Raw genomic sequence first — 16905 nt, 5'->3', positions numbered from 1 at the left:
CAAAAATGCCCACAGGAAAAAAAAACCCAAAGCAAAACAAAAAAACTAATATCAGTTGAAGTGGTTTCTTTATTTTGAATATTTTCATATTTCATTCTTTATCTTGCCGCCAAACAGCCCTTTATTTTGGAACTATATTTTTTCAACCGTTGAACTACTGTATTCCCACGAAGAAGTGCACCTACACTTCACTCTGTCTGACTCAAACAGCTGATCTGTGGAGTAATACAGGAGTTCAACAGTTCACAAACTTGTACTTCCAAAGGAAAGGGTTGTTTGATGGCAAGATCAGGTGGTGAACGTATCAAAAATAAAGTGTACTCTTCAACTGATATAAACTTTTTCTGTGATCATTTTCTGAAGTGGCTAAAACACATTTTCTTCTCTGTCCCCATCCACAGCAGCTCATCTTCTCTGAACTGAGAGCGCACTGATCTGAATCTACTGCAGCTGACACACTGACTATAGATAAGTACCTCACACAGCCCCACTATCACTTTAAGGTCAGAGGACCAGCAGTTATATATTCATTTATGTATATACATATACAATATATTCATATTATGTATTTTGGTTATTTTGTAAGAAATATTACTTCTGCCTCACAGAATTATTTTTCCCTCTGTCTAACCAGTGTTTTCTACAACAACCTGCCTCAGCAGCTGACTGACAATCATCATGTGCATTTAATTAGAATATCATTGGATTAAATATGGTTGTAAATGAATTGGATTCAATATTTTCTTATTTATGTCTGTCTCAGTTATCACCCGTCAGTGTGGTGATTCTGGCAGCTCTGTGGTTCATGTGGGAGCGTTAACACCTGTTTGCTTCATCAGCAGCTGAGGTTAAAACACCTGTGTGTGTGTGTGTGTGTGTGTGTGTGTGTGTGTGTGTGTGTGTGTGATGTATGTCTGACATCCACATCACCAGAAATATAAAAGAAAAATGTTGTGTGTGTGTGTGATTAAACTCTAAATAAGGTCATGCTGCCTGAGTGTTGTCTGCAATCTGCTGTAGCCGACTGCAAATCAAAAGGTCACAGGTCAGAGCCGCGTTCTGCAGCTCCACTTTTACTAATGAAATTAATTAGAATTAAATCTATAGAGTTAATATGAATCAAATGTAATGAACTGAGGCCAGAGCAGAGGAACAATCTGGAATCATCTCTGTGGGGGATTAAAGGCTCAGCGAGTTTTACTCTGATTATGAGATGTGATAATGAAGGGTCACGATGAGATCATCATCAGGACAGGATGAAGGATCAATCTTTCTCCTGCTCAGCTAACCAGCTGTGTTATCTTTAAGGCACAAACACGACAGTGGGATTTAAAGGTCCCATATTTTACACTTTTCCTTTGTTTTATTTTAAGTGTTGGTGTCTAAAAGAAGATATATTTGTAGTTTTAAGAGCCAAAAACATCTCAGTGTAGTTTTACATCTCTTCTCTCAGGCTTCTCTGTGGAGCTGTAGTAACAACAGGTCAGTGAGCCAGTCAGATCAGAGCGGCTCTGAGCCTCTCTTCTGATCAAATAAAAATACAGCAGGTTTCACTCAGAGAAACCAGATCCTGCAAGGTTGGATGGTGGGTCCAGGTGGGCAGGGCTGAGAGCAGTGACTGTTTCATTGTGACATCACAAAGTTAAAGAAGTCCTGGCGGCTGGTTTTAAGGCTCAGTTTCTGAATACAGGCTGTGTGCATTTCTCTGTGGACTGAGGCTTTCATACTTTCACAGTATTAATATAGAAACTAGACCTGCTTTATAATAAAAAAAGACAAGGACATCTACCTTTATACTATATGGGACCTTTAATGTTGTCATCTAAGACACACACACTGCAATTTGTAGGTGACAGGGTTAATGCACAAATCTGAGAAAAAAATATGTCACAAACAAAAAAAGACCAGGAACCTTGGGGCATCTTGTCGGCTCAGTGGTCCCAGATATGTATCATGTCACAGCGGTGTCCCCAGTTTGAATCATTTTGGTCTCTAAAAATAAGACCACAGAAATAACAGTATATTACTGTCAACAAATCTTTTCATCCGATTGGTGGTCAGATGGGCTTTTGTCACATTTGAGATGGTCCCCAAAACTTTGCCTCTCATCTCTTCTTCTTCTTTCTCTTTCTCTCTGATGGACTAATTATTGTCGTTCTGCCGCTCGCGCTGGTGGCTGCCAAATGGAATTAAAAAACAATTATTGATAAATGAAGAGTGGCTTTAGCTGTGTGTGTGTGTGTGTGTGTGTGTGTGTATGTGTGTCTGGAACTGAGCCTAGACCAGAGGACTACATCTGTCATCCAAACGCCATGACAACCACTCATGTGTGGCGTCGCATCCTGTGCATTCAACACACACATCTGCACTGCAACGCCTTCGCTGCAGGAGAGAGAGAGAGAGAGTGTATGTGTGTGTGTGTGTGTGTGTCTGTGTGTAAGAAATATGTTTAACTGTGCATCTGTGCTTTCACATGTGTGTATGAATCATGTCTGTGACATTTTAGCAAGTGCATATGTACATGAATGCAGGTGTGTGTGCAGATGTGTGAGTGAGTGAGTGAGTGAAAGCTGATGGTATCCTTGGCTGTGTGTTTGTTGTTGTGTCTTTTCTGTGTTTATGTGACAGATTGACGTGTGCGCAGATGGCGGATGATGAATATATGAGTTTCACTTCACACTTTACATGCTGATATGACAACAGTGTTAAAGCACACATGATGACAATTTCATAAAATCTATCAAATTTAACCAAACTTTGTTGATTATGTGCTAGGGGTTGAGGATACCACAAAATCAGAATTTTTTAATTTAAAAGCAGATAATGTATTTTCATGTAGATGTTAGAATTTATACCTTTTACCTGTGAGACCTAGGTCTGATTCCCAACTGAAGCATGTATGTAACAAGGGAAGAAGAGCAAAATGTGGATTCATTCATTCATGCAGCACGAAAAGTGCTAAATGAATCACTTCTTTAATTTTCTGGGTGTTTTTGCCTTTTTTCTTTTTTTTAACGCAACAGTTCGTCTCTGAAATGAGTTGAATGTAGAAGAGAGAAACCGAAACTGGCATTGAGCCTATTGATACTACAGTCGTGAGATCTTTCTTGTCATAAAGAGCTCCTTGAATGTGGCTCATTGGTCTAGGGGTATGATTCTTGCTTAGGGTGTGAGAGCTTCTGGGTTCAAATCCTGGATGAGCCCATTGTTTAGAACAGTGAAGAGATGGCCATGAAGTGGCTCTCAGGCATCTATAAAAAAGACAAAGATGTTGTGCTCCATATAGAACTTTGGTCTCTATGACAACAGGTTCTAATATATTCCTCTGATTTATACGCAGCTTTATCAGTTTATTTTAACCATTCATCAACGTGTATTGTGTTTCTCTTTAAGCCTGAAAATTCTGAAGTGAAAACAATTCATAGACATCTGAAAGATGATAAGTGAATTGTGAGATTGTTTTCAGGAGGTAACATACCATTTAATTTTTTTGAGGCCCAAAGAGATAAAACTCTCCAGTATTAAAATAACAAGACTAGGTCAAAACTTAGTGTCTGGCTGGGCCACCTATGGTCAAATCCTGATTTTATAACTGCGACGTCTTCTGACAAAATCCCATGAATGAAAAACAAAGACTGAGCTGTGATTTCAGCTGCATTTACGATCACTCAGAGAGAAAGTTAGGAGAGAGAGACTATCATTCTTTTTCCATTTAAGTTATTATTTGAGGCATTTGAACTTTAGTACAGTCATAATGAAAAATACGGGAAAATTGGTGAGAGAGGATGTCACAAAGTGCTTCATGCTGAACTCAAACCTGGATCGCCAGGGCAAAGGCGAAGCCTAAATGGCTTGGCCAATGATTTTTCTCTTTCTCCCTGTCTCCTGCTCTCTCTGCTCGATGTGTCTTAGTTTAGTTATTCCTCTGCCTCCTTTAGTAATAATGATACATGTAATGAAAGAAGGTTATTTGCTGTAATGGAGGCTTAGTGTATTGGAAGCGCACCCTACTTCCCTGCAGGTCCTGAGCAGCCGGGAAACCAGAGTGGCTTGGTAGACTGCAGCTCAGCACTCCACTGAGCACTGGTGGAAATAACATCACTCAGTCAGTCAGCCACATTCGCAATTATAAGACCAAAAATAAAAAACAGACTAGAAGTGTGGGAGACCCCACACCTTAGAAAGACAAGTTATGAGAGGTGTTTCTTCAGTTTCTAGATAGTTCCAAACATGGGGCTTGTCTGGGATTTGCACCCAGGACCTCTCACATCCAAAGCGAGAATCATACCCCTAGACCAACAAGCCACTGGAGTTTGACCTTCATCTCAAGAAAAATCTGAAATTCTGAGCTGAGCTTTGAAACAGAAACCAAACCCTTTACAAAGAAACACAGCGTAGTTGTGGATCCTGCATTGTATTTGATGTTGACGGCAAGTCATCTGTGACAAATGACGACGATGATGAAGGATTCTTTATTTACCGCTCACTATACAGTACACTACTACAGTGTTTACATGTACAGACACATTCTCTATGAAAAACAGCTTCAAATGATCCTCCTTTAAAACAATCTGAAAAAATTAAATTATGAGCCTTAATCACATGATTAATGCAATCTAAAACATGGCCCCCACCCCACCCCAACACCCACATACACACACACACACACACACACACACAGAGTAAATTATTATTAATCCCGGTAATAATGGCCTCTCTGTGAATCCATCAACTGATCTCTATCTGTAAGGACCAAGCTATATTTAGAACTGCTGCGAGGGAATACGTGTGCATGTGTTTGCCTCCACATGTAAATCTGTATATACATGTATATATTTTTTTCTACATACATGCATATATGCGTGTGTGTGTGTTTGTGGGGGTCGTGGGGCCGGGTTGTTTTCCAGAAAATAGTTTTGTAATTACATCTGCGAGGGGGGAAACTCGTTATCTGCGTTAGCGAGCGGCCAACGGCGAACGCTTTGAAATATGGCTCCTCTTCAGCGCGGCGACGCCAAAATACTGGTAATAACTGCTGATAAACAAGGCGAGTGTAATTGCATCTATTTGCATTTTTAAATAATGCAGCTGAAAAATAAATGTGTTTGCTGTAGACAGTGGCTGCTAGGTGTAAACGGCAGAGTCGCTCACTCACAGGGGGAGTTGCTTTTTTTTTTCTTTTTTTTTTTTTTTTACATTTCTGCCTGTTTTCTTTTCCGATTATCGTTTCAGCCTTTTAATAAGCAGATACATTATCTCATTATTTGTAGGATTAATATTAGTACTATTTCAGAGGTTGAAAGCAGGGAGATGCTGCTGCCCTTCAAAAAGTTAGGAAGGCCTTTCAATGACAAAAACATTTCAGTTTGTTTACTGGAGTCAGCTCTTTTTCTCTCTGTATCTGCCTCACTAATGCAAAATCTGCCTGAGAACATTATTTAATAACTTTAAGAGGGATTCCACAGTAAATTATGATTGTTATTTTTTAGCCATGTATATATACAGTATTTTCTTGTTGCCGTGTTGTTTACACAGGTGATTTTATGTGTGAAAAGACTTTTGCAGCTCAGAACTAACTTCTTTACATCTCCTTAAAATCAGAAGGTGAGCTGAATCCTGCAGCCCCTCCTCAGTGACAAAATGTTCATACTAAAGCTGATGTGACATTATGCATCACTTAGGACACACAAATGGCCAAATCAGAACCAGCAGCTGTTGAAGTACAAACGGAATTTATTCCTGTGTATGTGAATTATTATAATTGTTACGGTCTCCATACACTTCTATTGTATTAAGGGATAATTTATCTATTATTCATGGTGCATAATGTCTCCCTTAATTATTTCACCGTACAAATATTATTGAAAATCCAACCACGAAATTAACATGGACAGTCGAATAGGCTCTGAAACCTTTTCTCTTTACAACTGTCCAATGACGTATTGAAGAGGTCTGTGTCTGAAAATTTCCTTCGTAACCAACAGTCCATATTCACACCCATGTCTGGCAGGAGAGAAAGGGGCCGGGGTTTGAACCGGCTCTGTAGCTCCCTTCTTGTGACAGAATCCTTGTGAGCTGAAGAAAATGCGATGACCAGTGCAGATGTCTCACGCAGAAATATTTATTGCAAGCGAATGACAGCAAGTGAATCATAGTAGAGTCACACCAAGTTATAAAGACATGCCTTGTCTTATATATTTCTAGGTATCACATGGTTTCAACAATTTTCTTACTTCAAATTAGGCATGTGTGACACACACAAATCTGCATTAACTCATGCCCTTACCTAATAAATATTAAATCTGTCTTGTCCTTTCCCTTACTCCGCTCATCCTTGACAAGAACTACATTGGTACTTAGTTTATGCTTTTCTCTACAGTACATCCCTATCTATAAGACCTTGGTTGCCCCAGCAGCGGAGGATAAAAGTGTCTCCGGACCTCATCTATCAGTCATAACAGTGTATAAATGGTAACCCATTATATAACACAGTGAAGGTTATTATGGCCTGAACTCTGGGACACAAGTGAGGCCTAGGAAAACAAGATAACAATGGAGATAAGAAAAACTCCTCAATATCTGAGAGCATCACTGATCTCCAGGAGAGACTTTCTTAAAACAACATCCCGACTTCCTCCTCGCTGTGACAGACGGCTTTTTCCAAACCTTCCAAGGTACCATTCAGGTACAAACACTAATGCCACTTTCACACTCGTCAAATAACCACTAACATCTGACTTTTTCGGCTTTGGAAAAGGATACAATCAGCATGCACTCCTGGATGAAACTGACTCTACAGTAGATGTGGGTATTTATCGGCTCCAGCTCTGATGTAAACACAACACCTGGGTGAACACGCTAATTTTTGCTCCTCTATGGTGTGGCATCTTTCAGAGAGCACACTGTAAACAGTCCTGTCACATGACCAGCACGGTGCTGTTAAACCAGAAACACTGCTACACTCCACTTGAGGATGAAAGAGTGAGCTGCAGCCCAGAAATAAGTTCTAAAAACACACAATGACAGACCGAAGCAGCTCACACGGCGGCTCCGACACTGACTCCAACCTGGGGATGAGACGCAAAGGATCTGTTTTACAAGTCTGCATGACAGCTACTAGCTGTGTAAAAGGAGTCAATCGCTGCATTTAAAAAACCTGCCTATAGTTTATTTTGGTTTAAAAAGGGCATTAATTTCCAACATGATTGGAAACATACAAACTGTTGTCTTCTCGGTGTAACCTGATGGTTAAATTTGACTCTTGACTCTTTAATACTTTTCACACAATACCTACTGTGACGTGGCTAACACAGATATTACACCAACACACACACACACACACACACACACACACACACACACACACACACACACACACAGCATGCATGCTTACTAGATCAGGGTTATTTATCTGGACAGCTAGCGGCAGATTTTATTATTAGGTTGATCACCTGACCAATAGCAGCACTGCAGCCTGTGTATGGTGGCAGAACAGCGTCCATACATCCACACTATCTCTCTGTTACTTTATTTCCATGTCGTTCACTAAATCTGTTTCTTCTCATTTGTCTCTTATCTACAGTTACCTCAAATTCTATTTTTGTATCAATATTTCATTTTTGACTTTTACTTTCTCGTTACTTTTCTTTGTTTTACTTTCACTCTTTGTTTTCTCCCTCTTTTTCATTCTCCTTTGTTTTTGCTTGTCTCTCACTTTCCCTCTCTCTCTGATTCATGTACATCTCCTTTATCTCACTCTTTCCTTCTCTCCATTTCTCACTTGCTTTCTTCTCCCTCTTCTTTTCTTCATCTTTCAGTCTTTCCATTATAGCCCCTTCCACTTTTCTGTTTTTGTTTCTTGTTATTCCTTTCTTGTCTTTTTCTTGTCACTTTTCTCCCCTTTCTGTTTTTTTTTTTTGATATTTGTTTCATTTCTCCAGTCTGTCCTCTCTCTATCTCTCTTCCTCTTCCACATGTGTGATGGAGGAGGGGGTATTAGGGTTGGTTCAATTAATACCCCAGCATCTCCCCGCTCTGCTCCCCTCTCCGGCTCCGGACATTAATCAGAGGTATTTTCGGGGGAAGCGAGGCGGCGCAGGTGCAGATCGTCGGGGGCAGAGAAAGAGAGTCAGATGATGTATGGAAATACATGGCAGACCCTGATCCAGCCGGCCAATCATCATCCATCATCATCCGGTCGCCGGGTGGAACAAGCTATTCCTACCAATGGTAAAAAGGGAGGCGACGGAATTACGTCTGGCTTTATCAGGACAAACAAGGTGGATGGTTTGTAAGTGGAAAACAGGAGACAAAGTTCCTTCAGGTCCATCTGGACACAAAGGAAATGTTTTCTTTTGTCTCTGACCACCCTGTGTTTCAGTTGTGATTTCCTACATTGCACAGAATGCTATCTGACAACTGAGTTAATGTCAGGGGAACATTTAGTTTCATTTAAAGGTCCCGTATTTGACAAGTCTCCTGTGTTTTATCTAAAGTGTTGATATCCATTAGAACCTATATTTGTGGTTTTAAGAACCAAAAACCATCTAGTTTTACATCTCCTCTCTCAGGCTTCTCTCTGAAGCTCTAGTAACAACAGGTCAGTCAGCCAATCAGAAGAGAGACTCTGAGCCTCTCTTCTGATTGGCTGACTGTTTTCTGAGTGATCAAATATAAATAAAACAGATTTCAGGTGAACACTCTGAGAAATCAAATCCTGCAGGGTTGGATGGTGGGTCCAGGTAGGCGGGGCTTGGGGCTTGGCTGAGGTTGGTGACTGCTTTCTTGTGACATCACAAAGTTCCAGAAGTCCTGAAGGCTGGTTTTAAGGCTCAGTTTCTGAATACAGGCTGTCCAATACTTTAATTTATGTCCAAATACCTGCAAACATATTGACAGAATCCTATACTTACTGTTTAGGTCTCACTAGCAAGTACTGACTGACATGCTACACTAAGATGGTGACCATGGTAAATATTCCACTTGCGACAAAAGAAGGAAGAAAAAAAGAAAAGAAAATGAAAATAGAATTTTTTTTGGATACTAAAGAAAAGCAAAAGAAGTTGCAGCAGTGTTTTTTATCAGTTACTCATGATTCAGATTAAACACATGGACTATATAAATATATATTCCTTTATAGGAATATGTGTAACATTAGAGCTGTTGTAAATGTATATTCCTGTCTCAATAAGTAGTTTGCTTAAATAGAGTATTGTGAATTTGCAGTCACGCTGTTTCCACAGTGGCCTGGTTGTTCTTGTCAGACAGACCTTCACAGCTGATAGCTGTGGAAATTTACAGGTATAAGTGACAACATTAAAACAACTGCGTTCCATTTAGCTGAGCTACTTCCAGGGTCCTGATACTGTGCATGGCAACTGGTTCACATAGGATACACCTGTGTTTTCTTGCTCTGAGCTGCTCTTCTGGAATGCATTTAAGGGAATGCAACACCTCCTGCAGCACCTCAATCAGTTTCCTCCCTTCTGCATTTGGCTAGCCAACTCTTCCCCTGAGGATGTGAGTTGCTCTTTTGCGTGCAATAGTTTAGGCGAGGGGTGGTGCCTGGGTGGAGTGTGCAGGAGAAATTAGAGAAATGTCATCAACACGCCAACGCGCTCACTGTGAATTCTCCAGACAATGGAGGGTCAACCGGACATTACCTGGATTTTGTATTCGGGAGCTGGCAGGGTAACGTCCGTTTAATGTTTGATCCAACCAATTCGGACACTTGCCGTTGACACATCCAGCTCCTGCGGGTAATATCTAGATAAGTTAAGGGTGGGAAAGCAGCTGTGATGGAGGAAGTTCAGGTTTTCCTTTTGGGCTAAAAAGGGAGATGACAAAGTTCCCAAATGCATATTATGGGATAAGTTTAGTGATATATATGATATATAGTGATATAGTGATATATATTTCCTTTCAAATTATTATTATTATTGTTAGTGTTATTGTTATTGTCATTCTTCTTATTCTTATTCTACTTATTATTATTATATAGTCTTTAAAAAAAACCAAAATTAAACTCTGCACGTCTGCAGAAACCAAAGGGCTTTGCATACTAACACACTGTTGGTTTTGTTCTTCTCCGGGTACAGTACGTTGGCTAGAAGAAAAACATATCTAAAATATATTTAATTATAATTAAAGACAATTAGAGTCAGATAAACTGTTTCATACCAGCAGCTCAGATCAGGTTTTATAGGACATATGACTTAAATATTACAGAGAGCAAATTAATTGTCAATTTTACTAATCAGCATATAAAGGATGATGATGATGGTCATGATTACAGAAACAATGAAAGGACAATAACAAGCAGCAGGCAACAGATAACTGCAATGGCAATTGCTACACCAATAATGTGTGTTATCTGATTAATTATGATAATGTTGTTAGACCAGGCGAACACGCTCACTCGCTCTCTTTCTCGCTCTCTCTTTAACTCAAATGTAAATGTCACTGAAATTCATGGATTTACATAATAATAATCATCATTTTTCATTTTTATTTTATTTTAAATCATCTAGACATTCATGCCTCATCCTACTTCACCATAATACACACATTACTTCTGTTACAAACACACACACACACTCACACTCATATGCAAACATGCGTTCAGAGGTGTGTGTGTGTTTGTGTGTTGGGTCAGGCCTGGTGAATGCAGATCAAACAGTTTCAGCTAATTGGGAGTTTTAATTCAGCGTCAGGACGACTTAATCCCCCCCCACAACAAACACACACACACACAGACACAGACACACACACACTTAATGTTATTACTTGTCATTCAAAGTCTATTTAGTCGAGTCATTATAAGTCTTATACTCTTTATGATTAACAGTGACAGCATGTCTCCTACAACACACACACACACACACACACAAACACACACAAACAAAGGTAATCTTCTCATTTCAATATGCGTGTGCATGCTGTAAGACGGGGAGCAAAGAGAAGTGTAGTTTTATGTAACTGTGCCTAAATTTATGTGTGTGTGTGTGTGTGTGTGTGTGTGTGTGTGCATGTGTGTGTTTTTATGCTCGCTTTAGTTTACTGTAAATGTAATGTAAAAGATGAATGCAGGTCCTATATCTTTGCATGTTCATTTTAGCATAGCCTTTTTATTTATTTATGTGTGTGTCTATTGAGTATATGTATGTATATATACTGTGTGTATGTGTGTATATATATATATATATATATATATATATATATATATATATATATATATATATATATATATATATATGCATATATGTGAGTGTGTAAATGATTTCAGCAGGTCTCATGGTTAGAGAAAGTTGTAAACTAAGCTGTGATGTCAGATTTTAGAGCAAAACTAGAATTACCGCCTCCCTCAGCCAACCAGTTAAATTGCAGGAAATCTGGTCCCAATCGCCCCTTTGCAGCATTGAGTACTGGCGAGGAGTTTTTGCAGAACATTCTGATGTCACAGTGAAGGTGACCTTTGACCTTTTGGATATAAACCTCATCATTTCATCTTTTTATTCCATTCAACATTTGTCTAAAATTATGTCATAATTAGTGCTCTGTGAGTCGCAGTGACCTTTGACCATCAAATTCTAATCAGTTCATCCTTGAGTCCAAATGATTGTTTCTGCCAAATTTGAAGAAAATCCCTCAAAGCATGTCCGAGATGTAGCATTCACAAGAATGGGACATATGGACATATGGACGGACAGCCCATCCATATGGGGGGTTGGGAGGGAGTGGTACAGTACCAGCTAACAACAAGGGAAATTTAATCGCTTTGAGGATTATGGTTTCTACCACTGTGCAAAATAGCCCAGAATCCAGAAATGTAGTTACCCATGATATATGATGAAATCTGGACTGAACATGCTCCAATCACAACATTGTGTCACATCATGCATGTTGCAAGTGCTACATTCTTGAACCACACAGAAGTCATACAAAGCAACACCCACACTGATGTTTTGAGTTATTCTGCCTTTATGTGAGGTCACCAATCTCTATGGACCAATAAGAACGATTTGTCCTGCCCTGACAACAGATACTGTTAATTAATGGCAGCTTGTACATACAGTCCTGAGGTCTGATCAGCCAAAGCTGTAACTGGCAGTTTGCTGGTTCTCTTCTAGAGCTAGTCACTGATGCTAACTCATGTTAAAGTGATAGCACAGGTTATTTGACTTGGGTCAGTGTGAGGTAGTTACCTCTAGTTCGTCTACTACCTGCAGTAAATGCACTAGATTCGGATCACGGCGCTCTCGAACTACTGCATTCCTATGCACGAGCGCACTTATGCTTAGCACTATGTGACCAAACAGCTGATCTGTGGAGTGCTACGCTGTGCACTGTAATTGCACTTGTGCAAAGGGATACGGTAGTGTGATGGTTCACTAATTATAGTTCTAAAGGAAAAGGCAGTTTGACAGCAAGATAAAAATGGGAAAATATTCAAAATAAAGTGCACACTTAAGCTAATATTAGCTTTGTTCTGTGGGCATTTTTTTAAAGTGGCTAAAACACGTTTCTGCAGCTTCACTCGCCTTCTGTACCGGTGCTCCTGTTGCTTCTATAACCTGGGAGCTGATCTGAATCTACTGCAATTAATACAATGACCATAGATAAGTATCTCACACAACCCCACATCAAATAACCCGAACTATCACTTTAAGGCTCAACCATCCTGCTGCTAACACTGTTAGCAATTATTTCTCACCAGTTGTCATCAGCACACACAAACATGCACACATGCAATAACAAGAGTGCCTGTTCTTCATGTAACACTAGACAACACTGTTGGTCAGTAAGTGTGTGTTTGTGATCTCTTTGTCATTTCCCTCCAGATTATCTCCTTTTTCCCCATATGGAGTCATTCAGCTTCAAGATCAGTGATTTTTTTTGGCAGTTGAAAGTGATAGTTGGAGTTATTTGATTTATTTGTGTGATGTATTTATCTATAGTCAGTTTTATACCTGCGGTAGATTCAGATCGGCATGCTGTCAGATGAGAGTAGGGTTGCCACCCGTCCTGTATAATACAAGAGCGTTCCAAATTTCAATTAAAAAAAAAAGTTGTGTTCTGTATTGATTTGTCCCGTATTTTTATACACATAGAATCAAAGTGTTGCAAATAATGAAACACCAAGTAAAGCCAAATCAGTCCTACAAATGGACTGGAAAAGTCAATGAGCAGTAGACTGACGGGCTCTGTGTGCTGAGAGAAAATGCGCGTATGGTTTCCGTCTACAGATAAAGACAGAAGTATGGTTTCTCTGTAGCTCACTTAGTAGACTGCACACTTTAAAGGTTTAGTCCTTACTGCAGCGGCCTGGGTTTAAGTCCAACCTGTAGCCCTTTACTGCAGTTTCTCCTTCCCTCTCTAATCGTAAATTTAAATCAGCATTATGCTGCATTTTTTCCCTTTATTTATTCACATAGAAAGTGGCAACGCTAGTTGAGAGAAACAGCCAGAGGTACTGGCCAGCAGAAAAAAAACGTGTTTTAGCAACTAATAAAAAATGTCCCAGTGAAAAGTTGAAATGTACACCATATTTTAAATATTTTCACCTCTTTATCTTTCAGATCAGCTGTTTGAGTCAGAAAGTACTCAGCATAAGTGTACTTGTGTGTAGTGCAACTACTTTGAAAATGTAGTTCCACAGGAAAGGGCTGTTCAACAGGGTTTTCATAACATGACTGGAGTACCTTCTAGGTTCTGTAGGTATTTGTAAAAGTGCGATTCAGAGTTTGTCTGTGTATGTGTATCTGCTCATGAGAATTGGTGTCCGCTCACTATAAGCCTGTGTGTGTGACAGCAGAGGGGCTAAGCTAATGCTCTGGCATTAATTTGGAGGGAGGTTATCCTCCTAAGGTTGTTCTGACATGGCCGCTAATCTCACTCCCGGCTCTCCTATTAATTTAATTACAGTTAACTGTGTTAATATTTCATTAAAGTATTAGTTAGAAGAACGTGTGTTTTAATCAGAGCAATGCTGCTGTGGCGGCATTCGTACAGCCTAGTGTCACGCTCCGTCCCTCCCTCGCCATCATCCGCTGTCTGCTCATCCGTTTGTTCTCATGAGACTCCCTCATCCTTTCATCCCCTCTTCTGACAGAAGTGTGCGTGCACAGACACACACAAAATACACACAGTTATGCAACTGCACACATGCAAGAGTGTCGGCTAAATGCCCAGGAAAAATGTAAATGAGAAGTTTTCTGTACAACTCCTCCACCCTAAACACACACACACGCGCGCACACACATGCACACACATGCACACACATGCACACACACACTCAGCTTGTTCTCTCCACAGGCCAGAGCAGATGTCTCTTGTCAATGTGAACAAGTGTCAAACGACGAACCTGTCACATTTTCATATTTAACTATTCATCTCATTGTAATTTATGGAGTTCAAACACACACACACACACACACACACAAGCACACTGTCAAATATTTAACATTAAGCATGTAAGGTTTGCAGGACACTTGATGTATTTGCATTTTATTTTGACCTTGACCGTAGCATCTCTTACCTGCAGTGACGTGACTCTGAACTGAACTGGTCAGGTCTCTTCATCCGTCATCGCTCTGGGTGAAAACAATTGATCTAAATGAATAAAATCAAGTTTATTTAGTCAACAGTGATGTGATAAGTGAAACTGGACTCTCACATGCAGTGTAAACTGTGTTGTCCACAGACTTTGAAAGTTTCATGTCGATAACTATCATAATGTCATTCCGTCTTAGTTCTGTCTCAGTTTGATTATTATTACGATCAGTATTATTATTATTAGTAGTAGTACCCATTATTACTTTCCAACCATTATTCTAGATTTGTGACATAAAATTGTTTGATGCTCGTAAACTGTAACTTATGGATTGTTGTTGTTTCAGTCTACAAAACACTATGAAACATTAACCTATACCATATTGCCTTACAGGTTATTTGATGCTGTGTATGCTATATTATGTTTCATCGTGTTACATTACAAACTATCACAAAACATTATGTTAGACCAGGATATAAAGTTTTACTAAAATACTGCACTGTCCTGAATATGAGACAGCCCTGAGCATAAGACAACTAGCCCCCTTTTCTAACACCTGCTTTTGTAAAAAAAAAAAAAAAAACCAACAGTTTTTGCTGATACAAAATACTTTGACATTAGTCCTGTGGAAAAAGATTCTTCAAGGAAAGACAGAAAAACTTTTCTCTTATAAAAGTCAAACCTTTTACAAGTGAAAATTAGATTTCTACAATTGAAGCATTATGTAAATCCTACATTTGTGTAGCTTCTCCTATTATGACCTTAAGAGTGGCTAACGTTTCATCCATGACTTTCAGTGACACTGGTAAAGTTGTTTTTGGCATTTTTGCCTGTATTTTATATCAGTCGTAGAGATACAGACAGCAAATGTTAGGAGAGTGACAGTTATAGCACAGGGGTACCCCAGCTACAAGTCGAACCATGGGCGTTACAGTTGTGTGGTTATGCCTTGACCATTAGATTCTCTTTAAAGAACCTATTTGTAAGTTTCACTATTGCTACATAGACAGCATTGGAATTAACAGCTGTTTACTTACCAGTCTTGCCAAGAGCTGCAGCCATTACTGCATTTACTACAGGTACTTCTCCAGGGCAGACAGGACGCGACAGTGCCATGCCAGGGCTAGCTGGCTAGCATGCTAACTTCAGTAGAAGAAAATAGAAGCAGGAGCAAAACAACAGTTAACTTTGACGCAGCTTTCCACTGCTGGAGACGGTGCTTGGTGAATAGTGTTCCTTCTAGACTGCTAGGTAAACAGCTGTTAATGCTAATGTTGGCTATGTAACAAAACTTACATATGCACCTTCAAGGGCAGATTTACCCTAAAAGACATATGACAAACTCACTAGCCTAGCAACATTAAGGCTACAAACAACCCATAATGCAAAATACTCACTCCTCGATTCAAGACAGACTCCAACTTCTTCAAATGTCATTTCCAGAAAAACATATATCATATTCAGTTGTGAGCAATTACATAGAGTATTGTAATAGTAGTAATCTACTCCTTTGTGATGTAATTAATCTTAATTAGCGCTGATTAATGAGCTGATGTCCCTAGTTTAATGCACTGGTCGTAATAAGTGAACAAAGATTGAAAAGGTTCAGGAGAAACCCGACCTTCGCTCTCATGTGACCCTGTGTGTGTCAATCACACTGTTTAGCCTCTGCACAATTAATGAACCATAAATAAACTTAAGTTTGAGTTTGATGCTTCATAATAAGTGCTCACTACAGATGTGTGTGTGTGTGTGTGTGTGTGTGTGTGGAGCAGATGGTTGGTTTAGATAAGCATTTTATATTAAGGAGGGATGAGAGAGAGAAAGAGCGAGAGAGAGAGAGAGATGGAGTTGAAGAGTAAAAAAGTATTTTTTCTACACCTGATAGAGATGTCTATATGATTTTGTTTATGTACATCACACACACACACACACACACACCTACATTAAAATGTGTGTGTGTGTGTGTCAGTAGTAATATCTGAAGCTTTGATACACAGATGGTGGTGCTGTCTACACCTGCCCTCCGCTGGGACCTGAGTGTGTGAGAGTGTTTGTGAGTGTGTGTCAGTCTCCAACACTTGAAAGAGACTTGTCAGCATTCCTCTCTGAACTACCTCTGTCGTCTATTAATCTCTCTCTTTCATTCTGTCATCCCTCGCTCTCTATCCTCCTCTACCTCCTCTTAATTCTTGCTCAGTCGATTTCGACTTCTTCCAGCTCTCGCTCTGAATCTCTCTCTCATTCCTCCTCTTCCCTCTCACAGTTCCATCATTTTCTTGACCTCTTCCTCTCTCCCCCTCACACTCACCCCATTCTTCTGTCCAACGCTTCTCTTTTAAAAGTATGGCTTC

At 39.7% G+C, this 16905-nt stretch overlaps 1 long non-coding RNA gene and 1 other non-coding gene across 5 annotated transcripts; both read right to left on the bottom strand.

The window, feature by feature from the left end:
- Positions 1-1402: 1402 nt before the first annotated feature.
- LOC139611922 (uncharacterized) lies at positions 1403-15923 on the bottom strand. 4 transcript variants are annotated; one of them, XR_011686392.1, is made up of 4 exons: positions 15589-15923; positions 14537-14610; positions 9396-9752; positions 8719-8811 (listed from the first exon to the last, which is right to left on the bottom strand). It is a non-coding gene; the product is annotated as an uncharacterized lncRNA (long non-coding RNA). The 4 variants fall into 4 exon arrangements; XR_011686394.1 differs by having other exon boundaries at positions 8723-9564; positions 9663-9752; XR_011686393.1 differs by lacking the exons at positions 8719-8811; positions 9396-9752 and adding an exon at positions 1403-2176.
- trnap-ugg (transfer RNA proline (anticodon UGG)) lies at positions 4234-4305 on the bottom strand. The gene has a single exon. It is a non-coding gene; the product is annotated as a tRNA-Pro (tRNA).
- Positions 15924-16905: the final 982 nt, after the last annotated feature.

The sequence above is a fragment of the Trachinotus anak genome, unplaced genomic scaffold (assembly GCF_046630095.1).
Source record: "Trachinotus anak isolate AG129_WGS33_773 ecotype Australia unplaced genomic scaffold, CSIRO_AGI_Tana_v1 ptg000028l, whole genome shotgun sequence".
In the NCBI taxonomy this organism is placed as follows: Eukaryota; Metazoa; Chordata; class Actinopteri; order Carangiformes; family Carangidae; genus Trachinotus; species Trachinotus anak.
This window is presented reverse-complemented; position numbering and strand designations above follow the sequence as displayed.